Here is a 27436-nt window from a genome sequence, read left to right as displayed (position 1 = left end):
GTGGGCGCTTAGGAGAGAGTACACTGCATATATGTATATAAAAACACAACTCAAACTGCAACAACAACCATATAACTAAAAGCTTTTAAAAAATTAACAAATTTGATCAAAATTCCGAATTTGTTTGTCAGCACTTTTAGTAAAAATCTAGGTATTTCAGTTCATTGCTGCAACAACCTATTCAATTCTGGCACATATAAATGCCACTTTCGATTCACCCCTTCCGCTGCTCGCAAAGTTAAATTTTTTATGTAAAAACAACAACAATTGGTGACTTTTTATAGCTTCTTAGTTCATAACCGAAGTGCTTAGATTGGTGCGTGCTTCTAAGCCAGATGCTTGAAGAAATGCAATATTACAGGGTCCGGCACCCGAAGTGTAACCAATTAAAAAGACCATAAATTTAGTTTGGAAAATTATTTTTATTCAATTCAAAGTAAAAAATGTGTGAAAATAATACAAACTTAAGAATAAATTTACTTTTGCTTGATATGATGACCTCTGGCATTGACTAGGGCCTTGACATGGTCCACAAACGAATCGCAAGCTAACCGAAAGTGACTTGCAGGTATTTTGGCCCACTCGTGAGCAATGACTTTTTTCAGCGCCTCGAGACTGGTGAATCTTGAGAGCCAAACTCTTGTGAGTTTTAGAGCCATTGTGTGGACGTTATGAAGTTCGGAACGTTGTTTTTTAACCATTCTTGGTTCACTCGAGCTTTGTGATAAGGTGCCGAGTCCTGTTAAAACGTCCATGGTCTGCCACCGAAATGTTTGTCTGCCCATGACTGCAAAGCAAATTCCAGAATACTTTCCCCGATAATATTTTGCATTTACCTTGACGCCAGGCTCGATGAAAACGACTGAAGAGCGCCCATCTGCGGTTACAGCGGCCCAAACCATTACCTGTGGCGAGTGCTGCCTCCTGGTAGCCAATCGATGACTCAAATTCTCGTATGAACGGTCGGTCCAATAAAACCTATCGTTTTGAGAGTTTACTAATTGCTCTATTTGAAAAATTTTCTCGTCAGCAAACACAATGTTCGGAAATTGACCGATTTCGGCCAAGCGACTCCTTCGCTCCTCAAGTCTGACTTTTTGCTGTTGAGAGCTACAATAGGCAGATATATACAGCCAACCAGAGCTGTTAATGTAATGGAGAAGATTGATGTGATTTAGGTTGGCCCAGAAAGGGCCTTAATCGTCTAGCTGCCTAACCCGGACATTTACAGAGAAAGTACTTAAAAGTTTCCTTCTTTGAAAGGTCCACATAGCTTCTGCATTGGGGGTTAAACGGTAAATCTAATTTTTCCGCGTATGTGCCTATCGTGCCATGACCGGCAAACACTGCTACGAGTTTTGAAATTGAATAGCGTGGAGTTCCCAAGATTTTCTGATACCTCCGTCTAGTGTACTGGGGCTACAGGGTTTTCAAAATAGCTCATGAAGAAATGGAGCTCCATCTTTTCCAAGCTCTCTTGAAAATAAGTTGTGCGATTCCCCTTTAACAGTAAGGGGGATGCCGATAATCTGGTAGGAGGTCTCTGAAACCAATTCAGTTCCCTTACTGGCAAGCTCATCAGCAATTTTATTTTCCTCTATGTTCCTATATCCTGGAACCCCGATCAGAGAAATGTTACCTGCACCACCAAGAGACTTGATCTGCTCCTTACAAGAGTTGATCCAATATCTGTACCATGACGTCGTCAGAGCTGTGATCGCGACTTGACTATCGAAAAAAAAATTATTAATATCTCACAAGCATTTGGCATACTTGCAGCATCGCAAAGATTTCTGCTTGAAAAACTCTAGCAGCATTCGGTAGTTTTAAGGAAATCGATTAATTGGCTCCGACTCTCGATTCCATCTTGGAGCCGCCAGTGAAGATAGAGGTACCAGCATCGATACAGATTTTCCCTCGTTTTAATGCTGCCTACTTGGGAAGATTGTCCTGGCACGACTCTCAAACTGCAGCTTGCGGGTAGAGAGATCTGTCGGAAGTTCAGAAAAACACGGTATTAATAGCCCAAAATACTACCATGTCTTTTGAGAGATTGCCTTCAGGGACCAACCTCATTTCACCTGATTGCACTTTGAGCAACAATGGAAATAATGTAAAAGTCGATCGGAGGTAAGTGCGAAACTGCATTCAAGGGAGCACTGGGGCAAGTTCAACATGTACCGGTGATGCCAATACATGCAATTCTTTGCACCCTCCTCAATTTAGTGATATTATAGCCCTTCCGAAGAGCTTCCCATCAAACCAGACATCCATACGTTCAAATTGGCAGAATCACTACATCCAAAGCACAACCTGTGGTTTTGTATCCGAACATAGTGAATGTAACGGCTTATCAAAAATGGCTTCAAGATTTTCTACACACTAAATGCGAAAAGCTTTTCTTGCTTTCTTGCAGTCTTTGCCCCGAAAAGGGTCTTCCTCAGCAATGAACGTAGCGCGCTTTAACTTTCGCGAACTGGATCACGTTTTTTTGAAATTAATTTGCAACTTTTATTCTGGCGTGAATGAACTCTTGTCAAATTGTGAATCACTTGTAGTGACGTTACCAAGCCGAACAATTAAACCATAAAATAACACCCTATATACTACTTATATACTTATCGAAAGCAGTAGTCTTTTTTCTTGCAACCATTCGATATCCTACAGTTAATGGACGCCGAGCCGCACAGCAACAAAGCGCTCACTTTGTTTGAACCCACTTTCTTGATATTCTTTCTAGGCGATTTGCTCATGGGAAATCATTATGGCAATTCGTTATGTGTTCAATACTCGCTTATAAGCTTTTCCGGCGCTCTTGAGTAGGATTTTGTGAATTCCAAAACATAAAAGACAAACAAGAAGCTTTCAACTTACTATTTGTACGCCAAAGTTGGCTGCTTTCTCTTGCCACTTCCCCCTTGGATTTCTCTGTAAGCTGCACAATTTTTCTTCTTTTGCATTCGTGTTGTTGTACTGTTGCTACTAAGTTTCACGTTTTGTTGTTGTTGTTGTTATTGTGTTTCAAGTCTTTTTGCAGAAAGTCGTTGTAGGTGACTTGTCGATGTGTGGTTGTTGCGTTGTTGTTGTTACTTTTTATGTTGTACTTTTTTCTTTTATTACAGTGTTTTTTTTTGTTAGTGGATATTGGAAGGATCGTTGTTTCTGTTTACTTCTCTATTAATATTTTATTTTTTTGTTGCTGCAGTCATCCGCTTACAACGCAATTGTTCTTGTTGTAGTTGCTGTGCTGAAATAGAACAAGAGATTTGATAAAGTTAACGGATTTGTCATTCACAGAGGATTTGTAAGCGAACAAAAAACTACAATACACTGGATTATCACCCGTTGAGTGGATTACAGGGAGGTAAAGAATAAAACAAAATAAAAATGATCCGAATCTACATGGCATACAGTATGTAATGCAAGTAAAGGTACTGTTTATCAACAAGTGCTTAAGTGTGCGAAAAAGTTACTCAATCAATTAGTTATTGCGTTATTTCAAGTACATTTTGAGTGATATCTGAGAGTACCGAACTTTTATGGAGCTGTTCAATAAACGGATCCCATCTTTAACTGAAAGAAAAAATAACAAGGTGCAATGGTGCAGTTAGACATAGCTAGGCTGTGTTAAATGAAGGAGAGCTCACAGGGAAGAGTGACTAGAAATATGTTCAATGTGGCATCACTAAACGGATAGCGGGATGGGTTGGAAAAGAGCTGCTCGCTAATGAGAAAATTTCGCAGACCAGTCCTGATAGCTTCTCAAACATAGTTAGAGGGTGAGAGCCAAGTAGCTGAATAAAGACCTCGCGAAAACTGGGCAACCCGAGAACAGATACTAAGGTTAAATAAACCACTCCTCCACTCATTATCATCCAGAAAACTATCGTAAAACCAGCACGAAGGAAGGTGCAGTATCGCCGCATGAATGCTAATCGGACAATGTTAAGATTTAAATCCTTTCAAGTCCCCAGAATTTCGGCCTGATTAACCTTAGAAGGTGGTGAATACGTTTTAGCCAAGTGTGGATATAAGGCGCCCGGGCGAGCGGTTTATATTTATAATTCGGCATTCGTTTGAATCGAGAAAGTTAAGTAATTTTCCTTTTGCATCACGACAGCGCAAAAGCTCACACCTCAGCAGTTGTGGTCGCAAAATTAATGGCCCTTTTCGCCCTATTCTCTAGACTTGGATTCCTCGGACTACTATTTGTTCTACAATTTGAAAAATGGCTGGCGGGGAAAAAGATGTTATGCAAACGAGGAGGTGATTGGCGAAACGAATGACTGTTTTTCAGACTTAGACAAATCCTATTATTCGAAATGGATCAACAAAATAGAACAGCGTTGGACGAAGTATATAAGCCTAAAAGGAGGCTATGTCGAAAAATAAAATTTTTTAAATTTAATAATTTTTATTTTTGCACTTTCCAAACGACCCTCGTATAACTAAGGAAACCATCTTCCTTGTTCGTATGAAAAAACTACATCATCTCACCTAACTAGGTCTGGTCAGTTATGGCAAAGAAAAAGAGCTCACAATTCATTTTGCCGTCAATTTGTTTTAACTTTTGCGTAGGAAAAATAGTTTTAGAAAGTTCTTTTAAACTTTTCGTCAATCAATTTGTAAAAGTAAACTTGTCTGACTGAACATATCAGAAAGCAAAGTACACTTGGAAGTCTACATAGTTTAACTATAGTTTGTTTGTTTCTTATTTAATTGGAATATATTTTATATGAAAATATAGTTCATGCTCCTGCAAAAACCATATACAGCCTTGGCCAAAAGTATTAGGCACCCCATTAATTACGGATTTTGTCCTTTGAAAAAGTGAAGTTACTCTTTGCCATGTTATACTCTGTTCCTTTATCTTATCTCGAGGCTGTCCTGGCCAATCTAATAAAACACTGTTATTGTCTCTGAACCCACGCACCGTAGTCACTAATTTGTGAACTCTGTCTAAATTAGTGTCGCCGAAAATACGCGTTTACGAAGGCAAAATCACAGTTTCTCAAACATTTATGTACTTTTGACTGTCCATGCGATCCTGGCAAATGAACATTTTGCCGACATCATCAGCAGACACACAACCCCAGATCATAACGCTGACTCGCCCGTGCTTAACAGTGGCTACCGCTGAATTTAGATAGTATTTCTTGGCAACCCGTCGGTTGAAAAATGTTACACCAGGTGTGTTTATAAGATTTGTATTATTTCCTCGAAATTGAACTAGCGTAAGAAGCTATGGTTGTTGATATTTTAAAATTAGGTAAACTAAGTTCGATTCAACAGACCGGAAACATTCGCCCAACCTTCCTCCGTAAAATGCTGGCATCGGAGAGCCCATTCTAAATGCGTTTTCCGATTTTTTTCTGGAAACCACGGCTTCTTTCGGGCTTTATATCCTTTTAAACCTTCTTCCAGGATCTCCTTCTAAGTGTTCGAGCACAAACGGATTTTCGAATTTCTTCCAACAGGACAGCTGCAGGGGCAGAAGAGGATTTTTTACGATTCTTGAGAAGCTCGCGTAGAAGTTTTCGATTTTCCCGTACACTAGTGAGACGTTTTCTTCCACTTTTTTTCATATTGCAGTGGGATTTTGTGACCGCAAATCCTTTTATAGCAAATTCGAATGCGCACCGCGAACATCCCATCAAATTGGCAAAAAAACTGAGACTTCTCTTTCTCAATTCAAACTTGGATTTGGACACTTTTGTCGTTCACTTTTTTTAGGCCTTTCGATAAAAGCAAATTATTTATATCTGGTTGATGGATTTGCACTAAAGATTATTTCCAAATTGACTACCAAATTTAAAATGCCCAAATATTTGAAGTATCTCTTTAAAAATGCAGCATTTTAGACTTTACGCACCAAATGTGCCATGGCTTTTCCTATAATACAATTTATTGTTGACATCACAGGTTAAGCATACTAGTGACACATTTGCAAAAAGCAGCGATCACTTTGGTAGCCCATTTGAAATTACTTTTAATTTAGTGGAGTGCCTAATACTTCTGGTCAAGGCTGTAAATCTAAGTATCAAATTTTGTGCAAATTAAAAAGAAATCAACAAATTTTCATCAAATTTTCATATTTTTTGATTCGAACTTTTAGCAAAAAGTACACGCTTTTATAGGCCAGTAAATTTTAGTGCAAGTTTGAAGTTACTTAAAAATCGCGTTGATTTTTGATAATTTTTTTTTTTGCTGTTGGTTTGGTACATTTTCGCCCATATAACGAACACTGGACATTTTTTTATATGACAGAGAAACCCAACACCATTAGCAAAAAAAAAATTGTCAAAAATCAACCAGATTTTTGAGCCACTTGAAAATTGTGTTTTATCATATACAAATTGAATGGGCTACAAAGCTGCATACTCGAAATTTTGATAAAAATTTGTTCAATGTTTTTATATTTGCACAAAGTTTGATACTTAGATTTATATGATTTTTTTTATGAGAATGAACTATATTTTCATAGGAAAATTATTAAAAATAAATACGGAAGAAAGAAACTGTCAAAAAGTGTCCTGTGCTACAGATATTTATCGCAGTGTATTAAAAAAGAAAATCGGATAAAGCTGAATATCTTGATGTGTATATCGAAAAATGTCCTTATGTTCTGAATAATTTTATTGATAATGGCTATATGAATGACAACTGGCGTCTGCTCACGTGGCAAAAGCAGCCCGTCTACAAGTACATTTTATTCCGCACACAACTAAATAAACATTTATTATCCCTCTTGCTAAAAGGCATGCAGTTATAGTAACAAAGAAAATGGCAAAATACCAAACAACCAAATGCTTTTGCTATCCACAAATTTCCACTTGCTTACGGTTTATTACTTGTCAATACATTATGAATTGTTTTCTGATTTTCTAATTAGTTTGTGGTTTCTAATGTCAATGAAATGCAACTTATGTTTTCAGGGGAAATTCCTTTACGTATTCTTGGTAATTAGCAAATTGGTTCGAAATACCTATTTAGCAAAACCATGGTGCAATCGATTTAACAGGGAAATGCGGTGTTTTGTGGGTGGAAAACTTGCTGAATTCCTAGAATTTAGAGAAATTCAATGCTGATATTCAGAATTCTACTCAGCAGGCATTCTAGGTCATGAGCTGGTGTTTAATGGATGAAGTCATAACAGTGCGAGAATGGCTAGAATTTTACCAGTAGCAAATTACAATCAAATACTCTTCTAGTTATTATTATAAAGAAGAATAGTAGCGTAGTGACTACATATACTATTACCGCCTTGCACTAAAGTAACACAATAATAATGTGGAGAATAATATAGCAGCTCTGTTCGCTCGTTCGCATAAAGAAATGCTTCATATTTATAGGGAAAGTATTTTTTTTTTTTACGTAGATAGATTTTACCTGCAAAGACTTTTAGTGAAATTTTCGTGGAAACAATTTGCTGGATTATTGTAACATGTCGGCGACCTCCCGAAATAACTTTTGAAGAATTTTCACAAAAAAAACAAGAGTACAAAAGACCGTAGCGTGAGTACGCTAATTGGTTAGAATGTTTCACCAAAGTTTGTCTCATGAAATTACAATATTTTATATGTGTCGGAAGCGGGTATCTCATTTTTAATACACCCTTTTAAGCCTTTTATCGACTTTTTGGAAAATACTCAGATTAACAATTTAAGTGCAATCAAGTGCATTTGACGGATATTTTCTTCACTGATGGATCCAATAATGACATGAGTTCTTGAGCCGGTGGTACTTAAATGGAACTCATTACGCTATGCGAGGAATGACAACTGTTTTCCAAATGGAAATTTTTGCCATTCTGAAAGTAGCAGAATTAAAACTGAGAGGATAAGGGACCAGATTGGAGCCTTTGGTGACAGTTAGGCTGCACTGAAGGCCTCGGAGAACGCAAAGCAAACCTCAAAGATTGTTCAAGAATGTAAGAAGAAGCTTAATTCTCTTGCAAGATGGAATAAGCTTGTACCTCTAGGAACTCCAGGACACCGCGGTGTCCAAGTTAATGAAATTGCCAACTGCAGATCAGCGGTTATCCCACAGGAACCAGAGCGAATAATCGGAATCAGTTCTGCAGGAATCAACTTATGTATACAACTTACATAAGTAGTAATGATGCCGTCTAGAACGCTGCAAAACTGCAAAATGTTCTTTGACAACCCCGAATAGAAAACTGTCGAGCTTTCTTCTAAAACTTGGTAGTAAAAAGTTCGGTTGATGAGCGATATTACTACAGCACACAAATTATGGGGTCAGCATATCAAGAACCCTATTTGCCTGACTTGCTTAGTGGAGGAGCATAGCACTGAGCATTTTCTCTGTGAGTGTCCTGCCTTTGCTATAGCAAGGTTACGAATTTTGGATTCCGATGTCATGAAATTGAGTGAAATTTGCTCTCTCAAAGGGGGGATATTTTCAGATTTTCCAAAAAAATCCGAAAAATTCTTACAGGACTAGCTATCTTTGTCTCTATTCCATTATATCTCTTTCTCTCTGCCACTTCTCTCCTTCTTTCCTTTCTTCCTGCACTTTCTACTCTTATAGTTTCCATAGAGTTACTATTCTCTCGATGCTTCTTGGCTCGATTTTTTTCAAATTTCAAATCAATTTCAACAATTTAAACTTAATTAGGCAATAAGTATTGTAAAATTTGGCTGGAATGTAAAACGCTTGAAAGGTTTCACTGTGTGGCTCTCCCATACGGAATTGAATCGTTCCATTTTCAGGTAACAATTGAAAATGTTACACACTGTTATCAATAAAGAAAACAAAAATATACTTATAGGTATATGCGCAAAATTAATCATCCAAATTTGTTTTTAAATAAATTTTTATTAAATAAACAAAAAATGTTTTTGAGTATTGGAAATTTTTATTTTAACATTTATGAGCTCCATTGCTTGTCTGTTTGTCTACTGCCGCTGTCCCGTTCACAAGTGTCAAATATTATTGGCGTGCAACGACATTTGAAAAAGTAGAAATCTTCCGATAGGGTGATTCATTTTGCGCCAATTTGTAAAAGTACTTCTATGACTTTATTGAACTGAAAATATGATTAGGTTTGCAAAATTGCGTCGTTATGCTGATTGTGTGAATAAAAAAAATTGTGCAAAAATTAGCTTAACGCCAAATAAAATATTCTATACATCCAAGCCTTGTCCTCTGATTACAATAGAAAATCTTGCGCCTCTTAAAATATACTCTTTACACAGTAAATAAAGCACCCCCACCCCCCTCGCCTTAAATACCTCTACGCGTGTGGAAAATACTTCCGACTTCATTACATGTACTATGTATATTAGGCCGGGTCGATTTGTGGGGAGGCAAAAAAATCGCCCATTGCTCTGTGAAAATCATATTCTAGGGATCAAAATAAGAAACTTTGCCGAAGGAACCATACCTCTAAAACGAATTCTGATGTCCCCCAATTTGGATCGAACTTTTTAGTTTCTTTTTTTATGTAAAGGCCAAAAATGTTGATATTTTGAAATGATTGTATGGGGAACCCCCAGGGGAGCTCCAGGGGGTGTGCCACTGGCATGGGTGGATCGGCCGTCCAAAGTTAGTGGGGGTCGGTCATACATTTGGACTCGATTGGAGCTCTCTAAATGGGTCAAAGTGGGATTTTTCGTTCGACCCAAATTGGGGGACATCAGAATTCGTTTTAGAGGTATGGTTCCTTCGGCAAAGTTTCTTATTTTGATCCCTAGAATACGATTTTCACAGAGCAATGAGCGATTTTTAAATCGACCCGCCCTAATCTATATATATATATATATTGGGTGTCTTTTAAGAGCTTGGGAGCTTTAAATGATAACACAATATTGATGGCATTATTTTTTTTTAGTATAATCTGGAATTGTTTTGAATATAATATCCGGCATATATCCGCCACGGCTACGAGTTACATGGTTCATTCGATCAGTCCAGATTTTGACTACTTTTTCTAACAAATCTAACCATATGGCGATTATTAAGTGCCCTGTATGGTAAAATACGCCGTCTTGTTGGAACCAAATCTTGTCGATGTTTAGGTTAGGTTAGGTTACGGTGGCAGTCGGTCTGTACGACCAACTCACTTCGACCTTACAGGTCCGTTGTGATACCAGTGTGCGTCAAGGGTATATCATTTATTTTTCTTTGGCTCTTTTTGGTTATTTTTGTGGCTCTTATGAAATACAGGATTGGTCCCATCTGCACGCCAAACAGTTGCGCCTGTCTTCTTCCTCTTCCTCATGCCTACAACTTCTGCATAGGAGAATGCTCCTAATCTCAAGGAATACCTGTCAAACAGCCAATGACAGGTGACACAAGCCACAACCTTCGAGATATCATCTCTTGAGAGGCTAAGAAATTCCTTTGTATTTTTCTTGTTTATTTGCGGCCATGCTAGCCTAGCTGTTACAAATGTATCTTTATCTCTCCATGAGCTATTGGCATCTTGGATAATGTTTTTCCGATTATTAGCTGACTCGTACCCATAGGTATCCCAATGATACTTTTGTCACTGATCAGTTGAAAAGTAGTACCTTTCCTGGCTAGCTCATCGGCTTCAATTTCCATCAATATCTCTGTATCCCGGAGCCCAAATAAGGCTGAACTTGAATACGACGCTAAAATAATTTAGGGCTGTCTGGCATTCCTGTGCAACCTTCGATCTTAATAATGCCGCATTCATTAATTTAATGACCGCCTGGCCATCCAAGAATATATTTATAGTCGTTTTTGTTACGGCGTGCGTATTTAGATATGTAGCCACTTTTTTATAGCTAGAACCTCTGCCTGATAGAGCAGTAGTCTGGTCGTCGTACGAGTAGTACCAGTCCCAATTGATCGAAAACACTCCATAGCCAACCTTATCGTCTAGCTTGGAGCCATCTGTTTAAAAATTGAATTCCCGCCTTCTCCATGGCCTTGGTGTCTGCCACTCACTTCTTGACGGTATACTCGTCTTGAAGAGCTTGTCGAATGTGACTCTAGGAATAGAATAGTATTTTTCTTGTTTGGGACTGTTCAGAGTGTGCAAAATACAGGCGTGGCCAAACCACCGTGCTTTCCATAGCGCCATACTTTTGAGTCAAGGCGCCGAGACGGCGGCCACGTGTTTCCCTACGAGATTTAGTGCAGGTAAATTGACTAGCACTTCCAGGGCTTTGTTTGGGGTAGTCCTTAAAGTAACAGAGATGCATAAAAATGCTATTTTACTCGTGATTTTAGCGTAACTCGTATTTTAAGCAGATGGCCACCATACAAGTATTCCATATATTAAAATTGGCCTAACTACAGAAGTATCGAGCCAATGTGTAACGCGAGGTGTTAACTCCAATTTAAAACCGACCGCTTCTTTCCTCTTTCCTCAAAATTAGATTTCCACGTGAGATTCCTATCAAGTATGAGTCCTAAGTACATTCTCTTTCAAGTCGTCGATGTTTAGCTGATTAATTTTTGAAAGCAAAAATTTAGTTAGTATGGCTCGATAGCGCTTGACATTCACCGTAAGGGCAGCTCCTCTCTCATTTTGATAGAAATAACTTCACGAACATATTTTTTTTCTAGGTATATTTCCACAATTTAAAAAATTTGTTCTCTATAAGCTTCTGGAACAGATTTATTTATTTTTTTACAGTAAATATCCACAATTTCGAAGCGTTGTTCTGTCGTTAAACGATTAATGAGGACTTGCCAAAACTTACTGAACAGAAATGTTAACACAGTTTACCCTTCTTAGCCGTCAAATCCATATCGATAGTTGTCATGTAGCTAAAAAAGCACCCGATATTTACATAGGTAAGCCACATGCCACAGCAAATATTTGTTAACAATTTTTAATCTTTTTTTTTTGCAATCCGCTGATTAAAAATTAATTTCTGAGCCATTAAATAAATGCACCGTGTGATGGAAAAATTGTGGCTATCCCCAGATACGCCTTTCCATATGTACGTACATACATACATAAATATATGTAAATTTCAACGCGCGTATATTTGTTTGCATAACCTGGTGAGCTGTTCAGTGAGTGGATAAATAAAAGCCAATCGAGCGTAAAAATTACTTCCACAAAAAAAACAGAAAAAATAGCAAGCAAAAAAATAATCTGCTTGAAGGGAAAAGTGAAAATTGTTGTGAAATTTTGTTGCGGTTGAAATAAATCTAAATCGCTTTTTTACAGGTTGTTAATTAATGGGCCACTTAAATGCGAAACTTGTTGAACCTTAGGTTTAACAAATATTTCGGTAGTCATATTTGCATCTACCTATCACATCTGACCCTGGGCGAATATATTCATTTTGTTATTTTTGTATGGAAGAGAGTGCACTGGTTAGCTTTTGCTTATTTAACTGTTGCATAGTTAATGGAATTTTAGAAATTTTCACTTTTTTTGCGAACAAATGGAATAAATCAAAAATGCATGCCACTCATAAGTGTCGTTTAGTGCGATTTAGTGGTAGAAAACCGAAGTTGAAAGTTTAGAATAAATATTTCATTGGCAGAGTAGGGAGCAACTCATAGGCTGACTGAATAGAAAAATGTTGTTTATTTTATCCATTTCTTTATAGCGATCTGTTTTTTACACATTAAGCAATATTCTTACTTAAAGCTATTTAATTCATTTAAGAGAAAAAATATTTATGGAATGGACCCAGTGGTGCAAGCATTTATTAATTCTATGACAAAGACGTACTAATTTAGACTAATTTATTATCATGTGAGGTCTTTTGTAGACTTTCTCTTGAGTCTGATGAAGCTTATCGGATTTGCAATTATTTTTGTGGCAAATAGATTTGAAAACCGGCCTCTGCATCCTAGTGTAAGTGCACTAGCCTGCCATCCCAGAGTTTGTGGGTTCGAACCCCACGTTAAGCACGGTCCTCACACTTCCACACTCACCAAATTTACCTACTTTCCCTGTTTCTAAAAAATAAAAAAATAAATATAAAAAAATTCATTACTTAACCCCAAAAATTTATCTTTCCCATCCTTACTCCCGCACAATAGTCAGCGCATCATTTGCATTGTGACTGCAAACACAAGCAAAATCAATGGCATTGCACCAGTGGCGCCAACAATCTGTGCGATCCTTCTGCCAGAAAAATGTGAAATGCAGATGGCGCTCCTAGCAGTATCCACCAGCTGGTATCGAATCGAATACTTTCAGAGCCAGGCGTTTATATCCATTCGGACGACATGACCCAGCCAGCGTAGCCTCTGGATCTTTATACGCTGCGCTATGTCTATGTCGTCGTAAAGCTCATACAGCACTTCGTTCCATCGCCAGCGATATTCGCCGTTGCCAACGTGCAAAGGTCCAAAAATTGTACGCAGAATCTTTCCCTCAAACACTCCAAGCATCGCTTAATCGGATGTTGTCATCGTCCAAGCTTCTGCGCCATACGTTAGGACGGGCATGATGAGAGCCTTGTATGTAGAGTGTTATTTTCGTTCGTCGAGAGAGGACTTTACTGCTCAGTTGCCTACTTAGTCTAAAGTAGCACTTGTTGGCAAGAGAAGTTCTATGTTGGATTTCAAGGGTGACATTGTTATCGATGTTAATGTGGTTCCTAAATATAGGAAGTCTTTTACAGCCTCGAAATCATAGCTGTCAATATTGACGTCGGTGCCGATACGCGAGTGCGCCGACTGTTTGTTTGATGACAGGAGGTACTTCGTTTTGTCCTTGTTCACCACCAGACCCATTCGCTTTGCCTCTTTATCCAGTTTGGAGAAGGAAGAACTAACAGCCCGGTTGTTAAGGCCGATGATGTCTATATCACTGGCATACGCCAACAATTGTACAGGGTTGCCCATATTCGATGGTCCCATCTGGCAACCCTGTGACAACCTTTTGACAGAGACGTCAGATCGCTTAATGACATACCGCGTTGGAAGCGTCAGACCAAGCAGATTTTTACTATGTTAACAGTACACGCCACGCGAGCGCTCCCAAATTGTTGAAATTTACATTCAACAAAAGAAGTCAAAAGAAGAAGAACAAAATCATCATGTCCGATGAGGCTCATTTCTTATTGAATGGGACGGTAAACGAGCAAAATTGCCGTATTTATGCCATTGAAAATCCTCACGAAATTCAAGAGGTACCTCTTTACGACGAAGAAGTCACTGTTTGGTGCGGCGTTAGTGCGAAAACGATTATTGGGCCGTTTTTCTTCGAAAATGAAGATGGTCAAGCTGTTACCGCCAATCAGGAGCGTTAACGCGATATGATAACCACTTTTGTGATGCCAACTATTCGTCGAAAGCGTATGAGGCAGTTATGGTTTCAACAAGACGGCGCTCCACCGCACACAGCTCGCCCCACAATCGATTTTTTGAAGAAATTGTTTCCTCGTCGTTTGATGTCGAAAAATGGCGATTTTTACTGGCCACCGCGTTCGCCCGATTTAACGCCACCTGACTTCTTCTTGTGGGGATATTTAAAATCAAAAGTTTATATTAATAAGCCAAAGACCATAGAAGAGCTCAAGAACAACATCCGTGAGGAAATATCCGCTATTCCAACCGAAATGTTAGCTAAAACTATGGAAAATGCTGCAAAACACGCTGTATAGGCTCAAGGCGGCCATTTGAGAGATATCATATTCAAAAAGTGATGTCAACAAATCTACTTGACCCAAATAAAATGATTATTATCGTCAACATCAAAAAAATTGTGCTTTTCTTTGATTTAAAAAAAAAAAACACATGGGTCCGTCGAATATGGGCAACCCAGTACGCTCTTATAAAAAATTGTGCCTGAGCGATTAAGTTCTGCGGTTCATACGATCCACTCCAACATCAGGTTAAAGAAGTCACACAACATCGAGTCTGTCGGTCTGAAACCTCGTTTGGTACCACACGGCTCAGAGAGGCCCTTCTCAAAATCAATTACACTGCATATTGCTGGGAGTCCGTGTTGTACGGAAACTTTTTCTGATTCGTTTGAAGTGATTTTTTTTGTTTTGTAAAATTTAATTTTTACAGATGTACTTAGAAAAAATTGTATAGACATTATAGAAAAATTACTGACTAAACATTTCTCATAAAAGTTTTAAATATTTTAGTTTTTTTTTAAATGAATTTCCTAATATATTGCTTTCATTTCTCTGTGTATGGATACTTTTTCTGGTAAATATGTATAATAATGAATTATAGAATAAGCTCACTCAAGAAACTGAGCATAGAACCCAATAAGCAGACCAATAGATGTGGGAGAGCTCAGATAAGACGTTATTATAATAAGAAAGTGATAGTCAAGGAGCCATAAGTATTACCTAAATCAATGCTCTGCAAACCAAAATCAACATCTCTAATATTCCCACTGCTTACAAACCAGCAGTGTGCAAACAAATTTCTAATAACCCCTTAATCAATTCGAGAGCTGGCAATAAAACCATTAATTAGTGCCTTAATATCATTATTCTTGCAAAATTAACATATTTAGAATTTATTATAAATTGAAAGCTCGCCATCAGTAGACGATAAATAATTTCGCTATGAATACTCGTACTTAGACACATAAAATATTAAATGTAAACAGTGCAAAATGCAGCGCATACAAAATAAACAAATAAAATGTGCACAAATATTTCCCTGCGGTATATAAATCACAATTATTATATATACACGAGTAAATTAAATCGAGACCGAGCAACAGACTGAGCGACAATTGATGAAATCTGTGATAAAATTCACATGCATCAAAACGAAATTCCAATTGCACTTATCGCCATATTTCTTCCGCTGGTCGCTAACATATCTGTCGCATACCGATTACATTATAAATTAAAGCAAAAACTAGCAATGAGTGCGCACAACCTGCTGCATATTTTATTGCACCGATTCATACTTGCATGCATACATACATATGTACATACATAGATGCATACATACATACCGGCATACGGTATACACAACCTATTGACAATTGTCGTTGATGCAGCCAAGGCAGTTGCACTCGCTGCTATCTGGCTCTTTGGTTGGTTGCTGCACATTTATTTGTCAGCTACATTTCATTGCCAACAATTTTCGCATGTGGGCATAAAATTTTAATTAATTGTGCAGGAAAATGTTCAGCGCACAATATGGCAATAATGCAAGCACCTATAATCATAGCAGCCATACATGCAACATTAATGTGGACAACAGTTGTTGCCACAGCGCATGACGCAGCAGAAGCCGAGCGATATTAGTGAAGCAGAGTGCAACTGCTGCTAGCTGAGGAGGGGAAAAGGAAACTCGAAAATTTTGTTTTACTGATTTTTATAGAATTTTTTTTTGGTTTTTTTTTAATTCTTTTGTTTTTGTAATGCTCTTCTTTTATGCTCGCCACTATGGTTTTGGAGCCATTGTTGCAATTGTCACAATAATTAAATTGTATGGTTGCAACAAAATTGAAAAGCGCACCTTTTTGCACAATTTCAGAAGCGTAAAAATACCGATAACTAGCAGCTGCTACTGCTTTTACTGTTGTTGTAGTACCGGTACATCAGTTATTAAAATGTTTTTATTGCCATTGCAGCCCTTATATTGTGCTTGTGAAGGTACACACGAGGTGTGGCTACTAAATAACTAGACTGAGTTGCTAGAGAAGTCGTACGCATAAGCAAAACGTACGCAAACAAGCCACTGCCAGTTGTCAAGCATTCATCAGCTTTCTCTTTCGAGTACCTCTCGCTTCTGCAAAAAAATGATTATAAACCTATTCCTAGAGTTGTTGTTCGCATTAGAGTTATATTTTTATTTATTTTGTACCAGAAAAAAGATAACAGAAACAGCAGTACACGTCCATTGGATTAAAATGGGAAGAACCCCCAATAGGGGAAAGCATAAAACGCGCAACTGGCAGCTTCCAACGAAATTATCGCTACCGGCCTGCAACGTAATTGTATCTATTTTCGAGGTGGCAATCCAGTTTAATTACATCACCGAGAAAAGGTTGAGCTGACCAAGGTTGAATTTATTCTCAATAATATTTATGTGAGATCTAAGTAATTTTCAGACACTTAAAGTCTTCAATTTATTAAACTAAAATTGCATGAGCTATAAAAATATAATCCGCTGTGGCCACGCAATACAATGGAATGGAAACAATATAATGGAAACTGTTTTTTCCAATGGCGATCGCTCTCGAACAGGCAATGGCAAACCTCCGATAGTATTTTTGCCATGGAAAAGCTCTCATAAAAAAGCACCTCATGGTGCTGTTATTTGTAATTTTTCAAAATCAAAAAGGGATATTGCTCGCGTGCACTCTTTACCAAAGCGTATATGTTGCTACTAAGAATGATAGAAACAAGATTGCGTGAGACGTGACGTGAAACAGAGAGTGCGTGACGTCGCATTAGCTGAGTTGTGCAGTGTTGCCAACCTTTTGCTCTTCACAATAAATTTAGTGCTTTTTCATACCCACAATTCGCGAAAATTTTTAAGTTTGGTGTTTGTTTCTTTTTTTAATTTAAAGCCACCGAAACTGTAAGTAAAAAAAAAGAAACGAATTTTAAAAAAGGTCACTCTAAGAAGATTTTAGTGCTAATGAAAATTTGTCGAATCTTATAAAATTTGATATTTTGAAAGTACAAATTTAATTTTTTGCTCCTTTTAAGGTTAGGTTAGAATATTGAATCTTCTTCTCTCAACTCTTCTTAACATTGAAAACCTTTTCACTTATTTTAAAAAGCGTTTGAATTTACTGAATGCGAATTAAAACCATAGAGGTGTAATCGTTTTCTCCGGTCCTCAATCCTTAATGGGACATAGGGCATCAGTAGGTGTAGTAATAGTAAAAATAAGCAACAAAATGCCAGAAAATATTGAAGAAACCATATCGACATTTTTACAAAAGGAGTACCTTATATTGTTACATAACCTGAAATATAGCAAAAAAGCCGTTCTCTTAAAAAAAGAGTTTCTCTTAACAAAAAACTTATAACATAAAAAGGTACATAACACATTTATTAAAAAAAAACGCACATTTAAAGACAATTTGTTACACATACAAAGTTCTTTAAGTAATTCAATAAAAATTTGGTATTTTATTTTCTTTAAATGGGCGTTTTAGAGCGTTTTTATATCGAAAGCTAGGCAACACTGCAGTAGCGTGAGAGAGATTTGACTGCTGAAAGGAGAAGAACACCAACAATAACCGTAATCGTGAGGAATGCAACCAGATGTTAAAAAAAGTAAAGCTAAATAAAACTAAGTGAACTATTGAACTAAGTTTTAAAAAATGTATATTTTACAAAACTAAATATAAACATTACATTTTAATTAGACAAGGCTAGAAAAATGTCAAGAAGAAATGGATAAAACTCCGCGACTAAATAACAAAAAAATGCTAAATCAAGTTACGAAAATGGTGCTAATATGACGTCACTCATTGTCAAATTTGCTGAGAGCAAAGTAACGGTACCACGATAGGCGCCATCCCATTATTCTCTCCATCATGGGTTACTACACATGTACTTTGTTAATGTTTGCCAGAACAGAGCCGACAGGCGCGTGCCAATGTTTGCGGGGGAAGGGATAAGAACTTCCAACTATGTCAGAAGATGTTAAGTGATATTACTTATCACATTCATATAACAAATTAAACTGTTTCACATACATTATTTTGTAGGAAAGCAAATCTATCTAAATTAAATTGATATAAAAAAAATAAAAATAAAGTACTGTAAATGGCAATTCGACGCAGCTACTTTTCTAAAGTTGAAACATAAGAGGCAACCCCTTACGAACTTATGTATTGAAAATCAAGGACTCTGTGACGTTTTTTGTATTAAAAAAAAAATTACGAAGACCACAGTAGAACGAAAATTTGCCAAAAACCAGTACTGGTTGTAACCGAAGTACACCGAAAAATCTTTCCATACAGAGATCCATCAACTAAATGCAGTTTCTGTGTATTTCCAGTACGGTAAAAACCCATATGCATACATAGGTATGTATGTCGCTGCAAATTAATTGGAGAGATGCATCAGATGCCTGCAGCATTGAAATTCAGAAATGACATAAAAACAACTTGTTGAGCAAAGCACAGTTCAATGTCGAATTACTCGTGGAAAAGACATTTTACCCTTGGCTATACAAGTAAAATCTTGCTCACACAACATTGGCGCGATAAATGTGGAAAGGTAGCGGAGGAAAGAGAAAATAATTTAAGCCAGTTAACTTTTAAAAATTTATAACGAACTAAGATTAATTTTCATACACCAAAAAGAAAATAAAAAATAAAAAAATGTATTGAGAGCGCAGCGGCAAGCGTGGGAGTGAAAAGCGTTGCGGATTGAAAACAGATGAGCTGTTTATTTTGCCGCAACGATGGTAGAAGCAGTGTGGAAAGCGACAAATGAGCGCATGAAAGTAGACTAGAGCAAGAGATAGGAGAGCGGAAGTGATAGGAGAGCGAGAGAGAGAGCGATATGTATATAGAAAGTGCATTGAAAAAGCTTTGTGAAAATTCTGCGCGCATTAAAAGCTGCAAAAAGTATTTGCACGAAAAAATGGCAATGTGCAGAAAAAACGAGAGTAAAAACATTTTCATACCAACTTGACCACTAGCGAGGCTTTTCGCCTTGTTTTGATTTGCCTTTTCGGCAGCAATAACAATTGCAATAAAAACAATAATAATAACAATTGTGGCGGCAGCGACTGTAAAGTGAATTTGCACAAATATACAAGGTCAATGCTTTTGTTGTTACTTTCTCATGGTGCGCGCAAAGATACACCTACTCAAATGTGCCTAACAAACAGTGCGAGATGTGCAGGAAAGTACTCGCCAACCGACGCCGTACTCGCCGCCACCATGCACAGTAGACGGCAGCCATTGACGCCTAACACATGCCAGGCTCTTATTATTGTTATTACCCATTTTATTGTTATTTCGGTTTTTGTCGCATTTTTTTTATTGTTTTTCCAATTTTTTGTTTGATGCTTGCATTTTCTTTTGTTTTTTTTTGTTTTATTTTGCTTTTTCCACCTATGCAAGTGCTGTTTATTTTCACTGCCGTTTTTTGTTTGTTGTTATCGTTTACAATAAATAGATTTACGTTTTGTGTGCGGCTTCCTTTTAGGTGAAAATGTTTGTGAAATTTTCTTTCTGTGCGCTAAATGGAAATTATGAACTGCAATTAAGCGAAAATTTATTACCTTTTGGGGCTTTGGCAAACGCTTTTTGTGTGGGCCATCACCTTTAGTGGTCTATAATGGAAATTTATTTCCTTGTTGTATTTATGTGTGAATTGTTGTGATGGTACATTAATTTTGCATTAATCGCATGAACGTGTGGCTCTATCCAGACGAACACCACCATGTGATTTATGGGTGAAAAAATGCATGCATTTATAGAGCTTACATTGCCAGTGAGTTGTTGAAAAGCGCTCTTTAATTATTTAGGTTAGGAAAAAATATTTGTGTCCACATAAGAAAGTAAATAAAGATATGTGTGTTATAAATTTTTGACCTTGTAGAAAAATTTTTACTACTAAGAATTTGTGGCACAAGTGGTTATTGTGACAAATTTCGAAATTAATTCATTTCACAAAGTTACCATTAAAACAGATAATTTGTCGAGAAAATTTCTTCTAACTTTATTGCATTGCAGTATAAAATCAACTTGAGAAATCTATGATAAACAGGGGATTATAGAGGGTGATCAATTTAGAGGTATCGGATTTTAAATTAACATAAAACATTATTTTTATGTAGAACTTTTCATGACATTATTTTCTTAAATATATTCCCTTTCAAATGTTGGCCGCAACTGCGTGGTAATTCGGTCATCCGTAAACATCAATTTTGAATGGAAAAAATTATGTACTTAGTTTGACAATAGTCACGCGTGGTCTATCAAAAACCCCTTATTGGAAAAATTACCTCCAATCTGATCACCCTTTATATGCAAATCGATCACAACGTCGCGAAGTGCAATACGAGGGTTACCTTTAAACAGGCTCGCCTTTGCAACACTGCGTGTGATGAGTTGTAATTTGATATTTTCATCGAAAACTTTAATATTTTTAGGCATAAACTTACACCTTAAGTTTTCACTTACGAGCCTTATTTGTTTTTGTTTCAATGAGTTGAAAAATTCCTTTTACCCAAAAGATGGAACTAACTCGTGAAAATTTTCATGCGATGATTTATTACGACGTGGATTATGGAGGCAGGTACGCATTGATCAACTTACTTTGACTTTTGGCCTTGGGGCACCATACTTAACCGCTGTGAAACGTTGGTACAACGAGTTCCAACGTCAAATCAGTGATTTTTCGACAAATTTTATCGTAGTTCTAATGAATAGTAACCTAATTACCTAAAAACTTAAAATCTATATTGTGTTTTTTTTTCCGGAGAAACCTAGAGTATTCTCCGGAAAAATTAAAAAAAAAATGTATATACAGAGCTGCAGAGATTTAGAGCTGTTGAATTCGTTGTCTGTTTGGCCTTGCGAGGACAGATTGAAGGTCAGTGCAAGGCCCATAATAAAATATCCGAAAAATTAACAAAAAAAGAAATGATATATTGGTTGTTTTGCTTTTAAAATTTTTCTGAATTTTTCATAAAAGTACTCTTTTTCAACGACGTTTTTTGATACAATTAAAAATAAACTGAAATTAGGGCCTGGACAATCTCTTCTAAATTCTTTTACGAGCATTTAGAAAAAAAGTATCAAAATTGGTTCAAATTGGATTATGTAGTTATTTTTGAATAAAATTGTCAAAAAATCCCCACTGTACATCATGAACGTCGATCCCTACTGGCGTCAAATGATAACGTAAGATCGTCATGCGACATATTGCGAGATAGGGACAGCCTTGGACCTCAGTAGGACCAGCTTATATTCATTATTGCATGGTCTCCAAGATTTGTTTTCGTTGGATCCCGCATAATTTGACAATTGTCCAAAAAAAGGTCTCGTGTCGATTGGAAAAAATAAATGTTGGAGAAATCCAGAAGCGGCTATTCAAAGCATGTCTATGACATTGTAATAGGTAAGGAATCTCGGATCTTTGCATACGAGCCAGAAACAAAACAGCAATCGACAGTATGGATGTTCCAAGACGAACTTAATCTAACAAAAGAAGGACCTCAAAACAAATGGTCTGGAAAACCTGGTATCTGGTACAGCGTCTTGAAGCGAGTCACGATAAAAAATGAGGATAAAGTGATCGTCTAACTTTTTAAGCGGGACCCTTTTTTGTGACTACGCCAAGCACAATCAGTTCTAGCTAAAAAGGGAATAGATGTAAGTATCAACACCATCGAACGTCGACTGAAGAAGGCGAACATATCCTACCGTCTCACATCATCAAAACCACTGCTCTCACTCAGAAAAACACATTGAGAAACAACAAAGCAAGCAAATGGTGCCACAATATTGGACTGACCTTCCCAGTCCCCAGACGCCAACCCCATTGAAAACGTGTGGGGAATTGTGAAAACGCATTTTGCCGGAAAGCCAGTCGATGATTTAAAGCAACACGTGCGTCAAGTTCGCAAAATCTAGTCCTGTTTGTCGACGAGCCATGCAGAAAAGCTGGTTCAAAGCATGAAGAAGATACCAGACTATACTCGACAACGATGAAGACTACACGGCTTATTGAGTAATTGCGAGTCATAGCTTTTTACATACTTTCATGTAAAAATTTTTTAAATATATATCGTGGTTCCTTTTTTCTGACACAGACTGTAATGCCGCAACTATACCACTAGAGAAGCTTACGAGTAAAACAATCAAGTCTGAGTGATACACAACCAATTGTTTGCCTGAAGTTTTCCGAGAATTAAGGAAAACCAACAACCAAAGACGAAGACAATGCGAGCTCTCACGCATCGGCTTACACAAACGAGTTTTAGAGCGCTCATGCACTCAAAAGAGGTGGTAGATTTTAAAATAACTAGACCATTAGACTCTACTCCATTTTCTAAAGCTCCTTCTTAATTCGTAACTACTTGAATGATTTTCGTTATCGTCGTCATCATTTCCTTTATCTTTAAATTTCCTTGGCAGAATAAAATTATGTGCAAGTGGAGTTTTGATTTTCGTGTCAAGCAAGTGGTAATCTTTTGTGGAGCCAAGTCTTTAGACACCTGCCATTTTCACAGTCAGTACCAATAGTTACCGCTTCCAATTAGTCCTGAGGACTCCACGCCATTCAATTTTCACACTCGTAGCTGTGTTTACCGGCCATTGGACGATCGACATACACGCTCAAAAGCTAGTTTTAACATTTAGTCTCCATTGCAGAAGCTGTGGGGTACCTTTCGGAGAAGGATACTGTTGAGCAATTTCTCTGTAAATTTTCGGGTTTGGCAGCTAGACGCTTGAGGTCACTGGATACTCCTTTCTTCAACAGCCTGGAGTAATGCAATACTTCAACGCAAATCCCTTCAACCTTCTCCATTACATCAACAGCTCTAGTAACTGCCCGTTGGTAATGGTATCAAAACAGCGTTTTAGTGCTACTTGGGGAATGCCAGAATGGTACTTCAACCACTTCACTTACCTATCTACCTAGCATATTTTTTTTTTTACGTGAACCACGATATTTATTTCATTATTTCATTTGACTATCAAAACCGCTGCAATTCTCAACAGGCTTACGAAATAATTTATAGGCACATCGTTTCCTTCAAAACAATTAAGGGGATACTTTGAAGAGCAATAAGGTGGCTCACAGAGACAGAAACGAGCTAGCCGCGAGCTCAGACTAAAGTCTCATACATCTCAGTTGCAACACCTTGCAGGCTGAAAAAAGCCTACTGAAATCACTGGAATATAAGTAATCACCTTAAATAAATATTAGTTTGGGGAAATAGCGTAGCGTCTATAAAAATCATATTTGCTAAAATTTTATACTAAATATATTGGGGATAAAAAAAAATCGCTCGCAGCCATCTGAGTGAATGAGGAGCCCGCTATATTTTTTATTTATACGTAAGTATATCGTGTGGGTTTGAATGAGATACTGCGATGAGTACTCGTAGAAGGCACAAAAGATTTTCAGGTCGAAGTGCAAACGTCCCATTCATTTTATATCCATTTATTTATATCTAAATTAAGAGTGAGCGAAATATTTTAGCCTAAGTGCAGTGGGTTTGCATAAACTACAAAATAAATAAAATTCACAGCGTAAATTAAAATTTCAAAAATAATAAAAAAAACTATTGCAACATTATCGCACATAAAGGTGATTAAAAGCAGCATTTGAACATAAAAATGCAACAACATTTTGACAAGCAACAACTGCATACGTAAGCAATGGAGACAAGACAAATACCAGTTATGTAAAGTTGAGATGGAAGAAGTAGAAGGTCCAAACTGCTGCACACAATCGCCCCTCAGCAAGGTCTTAGCCAGAAAGAAGAACAATTTTCGAAAGTAAATAAATGCCAGCGGCGAACAGCTACTTGCTCGGTCAACTGAATGGAAAAAAACGTTGTACTAGAGGAAACTCGGAAAGTGAGAGAGAAAAAGTTTAAGAGACGAGTAAAAAAGCTCCATGGGAGGCTAGAAAGAAAAATTAGGAGAGTAAAGCGACATATACGACACCCGCACAAAGCTTTTTTGCCACGTAAGCTCTTTGGAATCAACATGCGACACGACAAAAGCTCGAGCTCCGCAAAATGTTGCCACAATACTAAGAAAAATGTGTTGCTGCTGCTGCTTTTGCGTGCGCCTGTAGCGATTGTCGTCAAAGTGGCTGTCGCGTGCATGCAACACAACAACAACAGCAATTATTATAATTTGCCAAAAGCTCGGCAACACGCCATTGTTGCTATTAAATAACGAACGCTTGTGGGAAGGCACAAAGCAAAGAGAGACCGAAGGACAGACGTTTGGGCAGAAGATACAAAAATTCACAGCGAGTTGGCAAAAAAATTTTCCCGCTGATTTCAGTTATCAACAAAGCGAGCAACAGTGAGGCAACAACGGGAAGCCAAATACAAAGCGCTAATATTTTTAATAAACTCGAGTAGAGACGACGACGACGTTAAAAGTGAATGCGTCGAAGTTGCGTTGCCGTGTTGTCGATGGTTTCATGTGTAACGGGTTTTGATTTTGCGAAAAACAGTTGAATGAATTTTTTTTTTATTAATAAATATTCAAGTAATTGAGAGGTGAAAATAAAAACGATATGTGTGTTTTTTTAAATAATTTGTATACGTGGTGTAAAATGGGTTTGAGTGATCAAAAATGCAGAAGTTAATTTTGTTGCTTAAAATAATTAAACGAAACGAGTTTTTAAGTCATACATGAAAAGTTTCAAAATTAATGGCTGTCAAAAATATTTATGCCATCAGTGTTAAAATAATACCTGAATTAAATAAAAAAAGTATCCCAATTAAATAAAAGAAATGTCCGAATTAAATAAAAAAAGGATCTGAATTAAATAAAAAATATCTGAATTAAATAAAAAAAAGGTTGAGTTAAATAAAAGAAATATCCGAATTAAATAAAAAAAGTATCTGAATTAAATAAAACAAACCTTAATTAAATAAAAAAAACGTGAATTAAATAAAAAAAATATCCCACTTAAATACAAGAAATATCCGAATTAAATAAAAAAACGTATCTGAATTAAATAAAAAAAAATTTGAATTAAATAAAAAAATATCGCAATAAAATACAAGAAATATCCGAATTAAATAAAAAAAAGTATCTGAATTAAATAAAAAAATCTGAATTAAATACTAAAAAAATCTGAATTAAATAAAAAAATTAGCCCAATTAAATAAAAGAAATGTCCGAATTAAATAAAAAAGTATCCCAATTAAATAAAAAAATATCTCAATTAAATAAAAAAAAATCTGAAGTAAGTAAAAAAATTAGTCCAATTAAATAAAATAAATATCCGATTTAATTTAAAAAAACAAAAATCTGAATTAAATAAAAAAAGATCTGAATTAAATAAAAAAAGTATTTGAATTAAATAAAAAATATATCTGAATTAAATAAAAAATTAAATAAAAATAGAAAGAAAATATCTGAATTAAAAAATATATATATCTGAACGAAATAAAAAATTATCTGAACTAAAAATAAAATAAATATATAAAAAAAAATTGAATTAAATAAAACAAATATCTGAACTAAATAAAAAATGTATGAGACGCCTTCGTTTTTTACAAAAATTCAACATAGGTCAATCATGGAATCAAATTTTTTTCACTATTTAACACCGAGCCGAAGGCCCTGGCAGCAAGTGCTCCTTATTTCGTGTAAAAATAATTTCTTGTTTTTCCTCGTTATAAATAAATAAATAAAAATATTTAAACACAAAAAAATGTGAAAGCTCCGATATATGTAAATGCTAAATCTAATTTTTACAAAAATTTGAAATAATGGAATCAAATTTATTTCAAAATAATAACTAAATAAATGAAAGTTTGTGAAATTGATTTTCACTAAAATTCGGTTTCAATGATCAAATAAATTTATTTTTTCAATTGTGTTGAGCAAAATTAAAAAAATAAAATATGAATTAAAATTGTTCAATTAAAAAGGCGGAATTTTATTCAGGACTCGACTGCCAGCTCAGAATAAATATTAATAAAAATTTCGCATAAAAATAAAATTTACTGCCGCCAACCGTTTAATTCCTACGTGTGTCGTACTTCTTAGCGTTGATTTTTAGTAAAATTATATACATACTCGTACATGTAGACGTTTGAGTGACAGAGCCCGCAGTTCATTAAATTGCCTCGTCCCCAACTGCCCCAACCATTCATGCCTTCACCAAGACATAAACAAACAAATTAGCTCTCAGTGAAAAATAGCTATTTTACATACATTTTCCTTATAAAAAAATAAAATATTTTGTGTTATATTCATCCGTAGTCTCTTTCTCGATTTCTATTGATATATGTGTATATTTGATTTTTTTTTTTTCTCCGGCCCATTTCAGTTTTTCAGAATAGTCTGCGGAAATTACTAATTCTGTTGCCTAAATGTTTCTAACTTCCGGCTTTCTTACAGCTGAGTGGCGAAAAGTTTTAAATGTAGAGTCTAATCTGCTTTACATTTAGTGCCCGCTGAGCCAAAAAAGTGCATTCAGAGATGGATCTAAGATGAACGAAAAGCTTGCTGAATTAGTCTTTTGGAAGCGACTCTCCACCATTAAATCCAAATATGGGCTTGCAGATTATTACAGTGTTGTTCCAAAGGAGGCAGCCGACTAGTTTTCATGTACGCGTTAAGGAGGTCAATATTTCTTGCGAGACCCCAGTGATAATTAACGCTTTAAGCTTAATGAAGTGCGCTCGAAATTGGTCACGAGATACCTAATTACCTTTCTGTAACATCTCAATATTGCATTACGGGTATTCACAACAAGAAACAAGAAGACGTCACACAAGAACAGTGGTATTAAAGCGGCGCTAGTCGCTAATTAGGATTATTTCAATAGAAATAATAAACCACTTCAGCAACAAC

The 27436-nt window shown here is 36.4% G+C and overlaps 2 protein-coding genes across 21 annotated transcripts in view; one reads left to right on the top strand and one right to left on the bottom strand.

Annotated features, from left to right (window-relative positions):
• Positions 1 to 27436, bottom strand: part of LOC128858012 (glutamine-dependent NAD(+) synthetase) — a 275347-nt gene that overhangs the window by 71012 nt on the left and 176899 nt on the right. For 13 of the 14 annotated variants that reach the window (XR_008453969.1, XM_054093914.1, XM_054093915.1 and 10 more), the window contains one exon: positions 2875 to 3247. The gene's annotated coding sequence lies outside the window, so the exon portion shown is untranslated. Of the gene's footprint in view, positions 1 to 2874; positions 3248 to 24281; positions 24396 to 27436 lie in introns of those variants that run through there. The other variant, XM_054093918.1, reaches the window with a different exon arrangement.
• The window catches only part of LOC128858014 (cytosolic carboxypeptidase Nna1-like), a 79856-nt gene that overhangs the window by 40077 nt on the left and 12343 nt on the right, over positions 1 to 27436 (top strand). For 2 of the 7 annotated variants that reach the window (XR_008453975.1, XR_008453973.1), the window contains exon 1: positions 24887 to 25111. The exons of 1 other annotated variant lie outside the window; for it this stretch is intronic. The gene's annotated coding sequence lies outside the window, so the exon portion shown is untranslated. Of the gene's footprint in view, positions 1 to 24833; positions 25123 to 27436 lie in introns of those variants that run through there. 4 more of the 7 variants (XR_008453974.1, XR_008453971.1, XR_008453972.1 and 1 more) reach the window with 3 other exon arrangements.

Source organism: Anastrepha ludens, chromosome 3 (genome assembly GCF_028408465.1).
Source record: "Anastrepha ludens isolate Willacy chromosome 3, idAnaLude1.1, whole genome shotgun sequence".
Classification (NCBI taxonomy): domain Eukaryota; kingdom Metazoa; phylum Arthropoda; class Insecta; order Diptera; family Tephritidae; genus Anastrepha; species Anastrepha ludens.
This window is presented reverse-complemented; position numbering and strand designations above follow the sequence as displayed.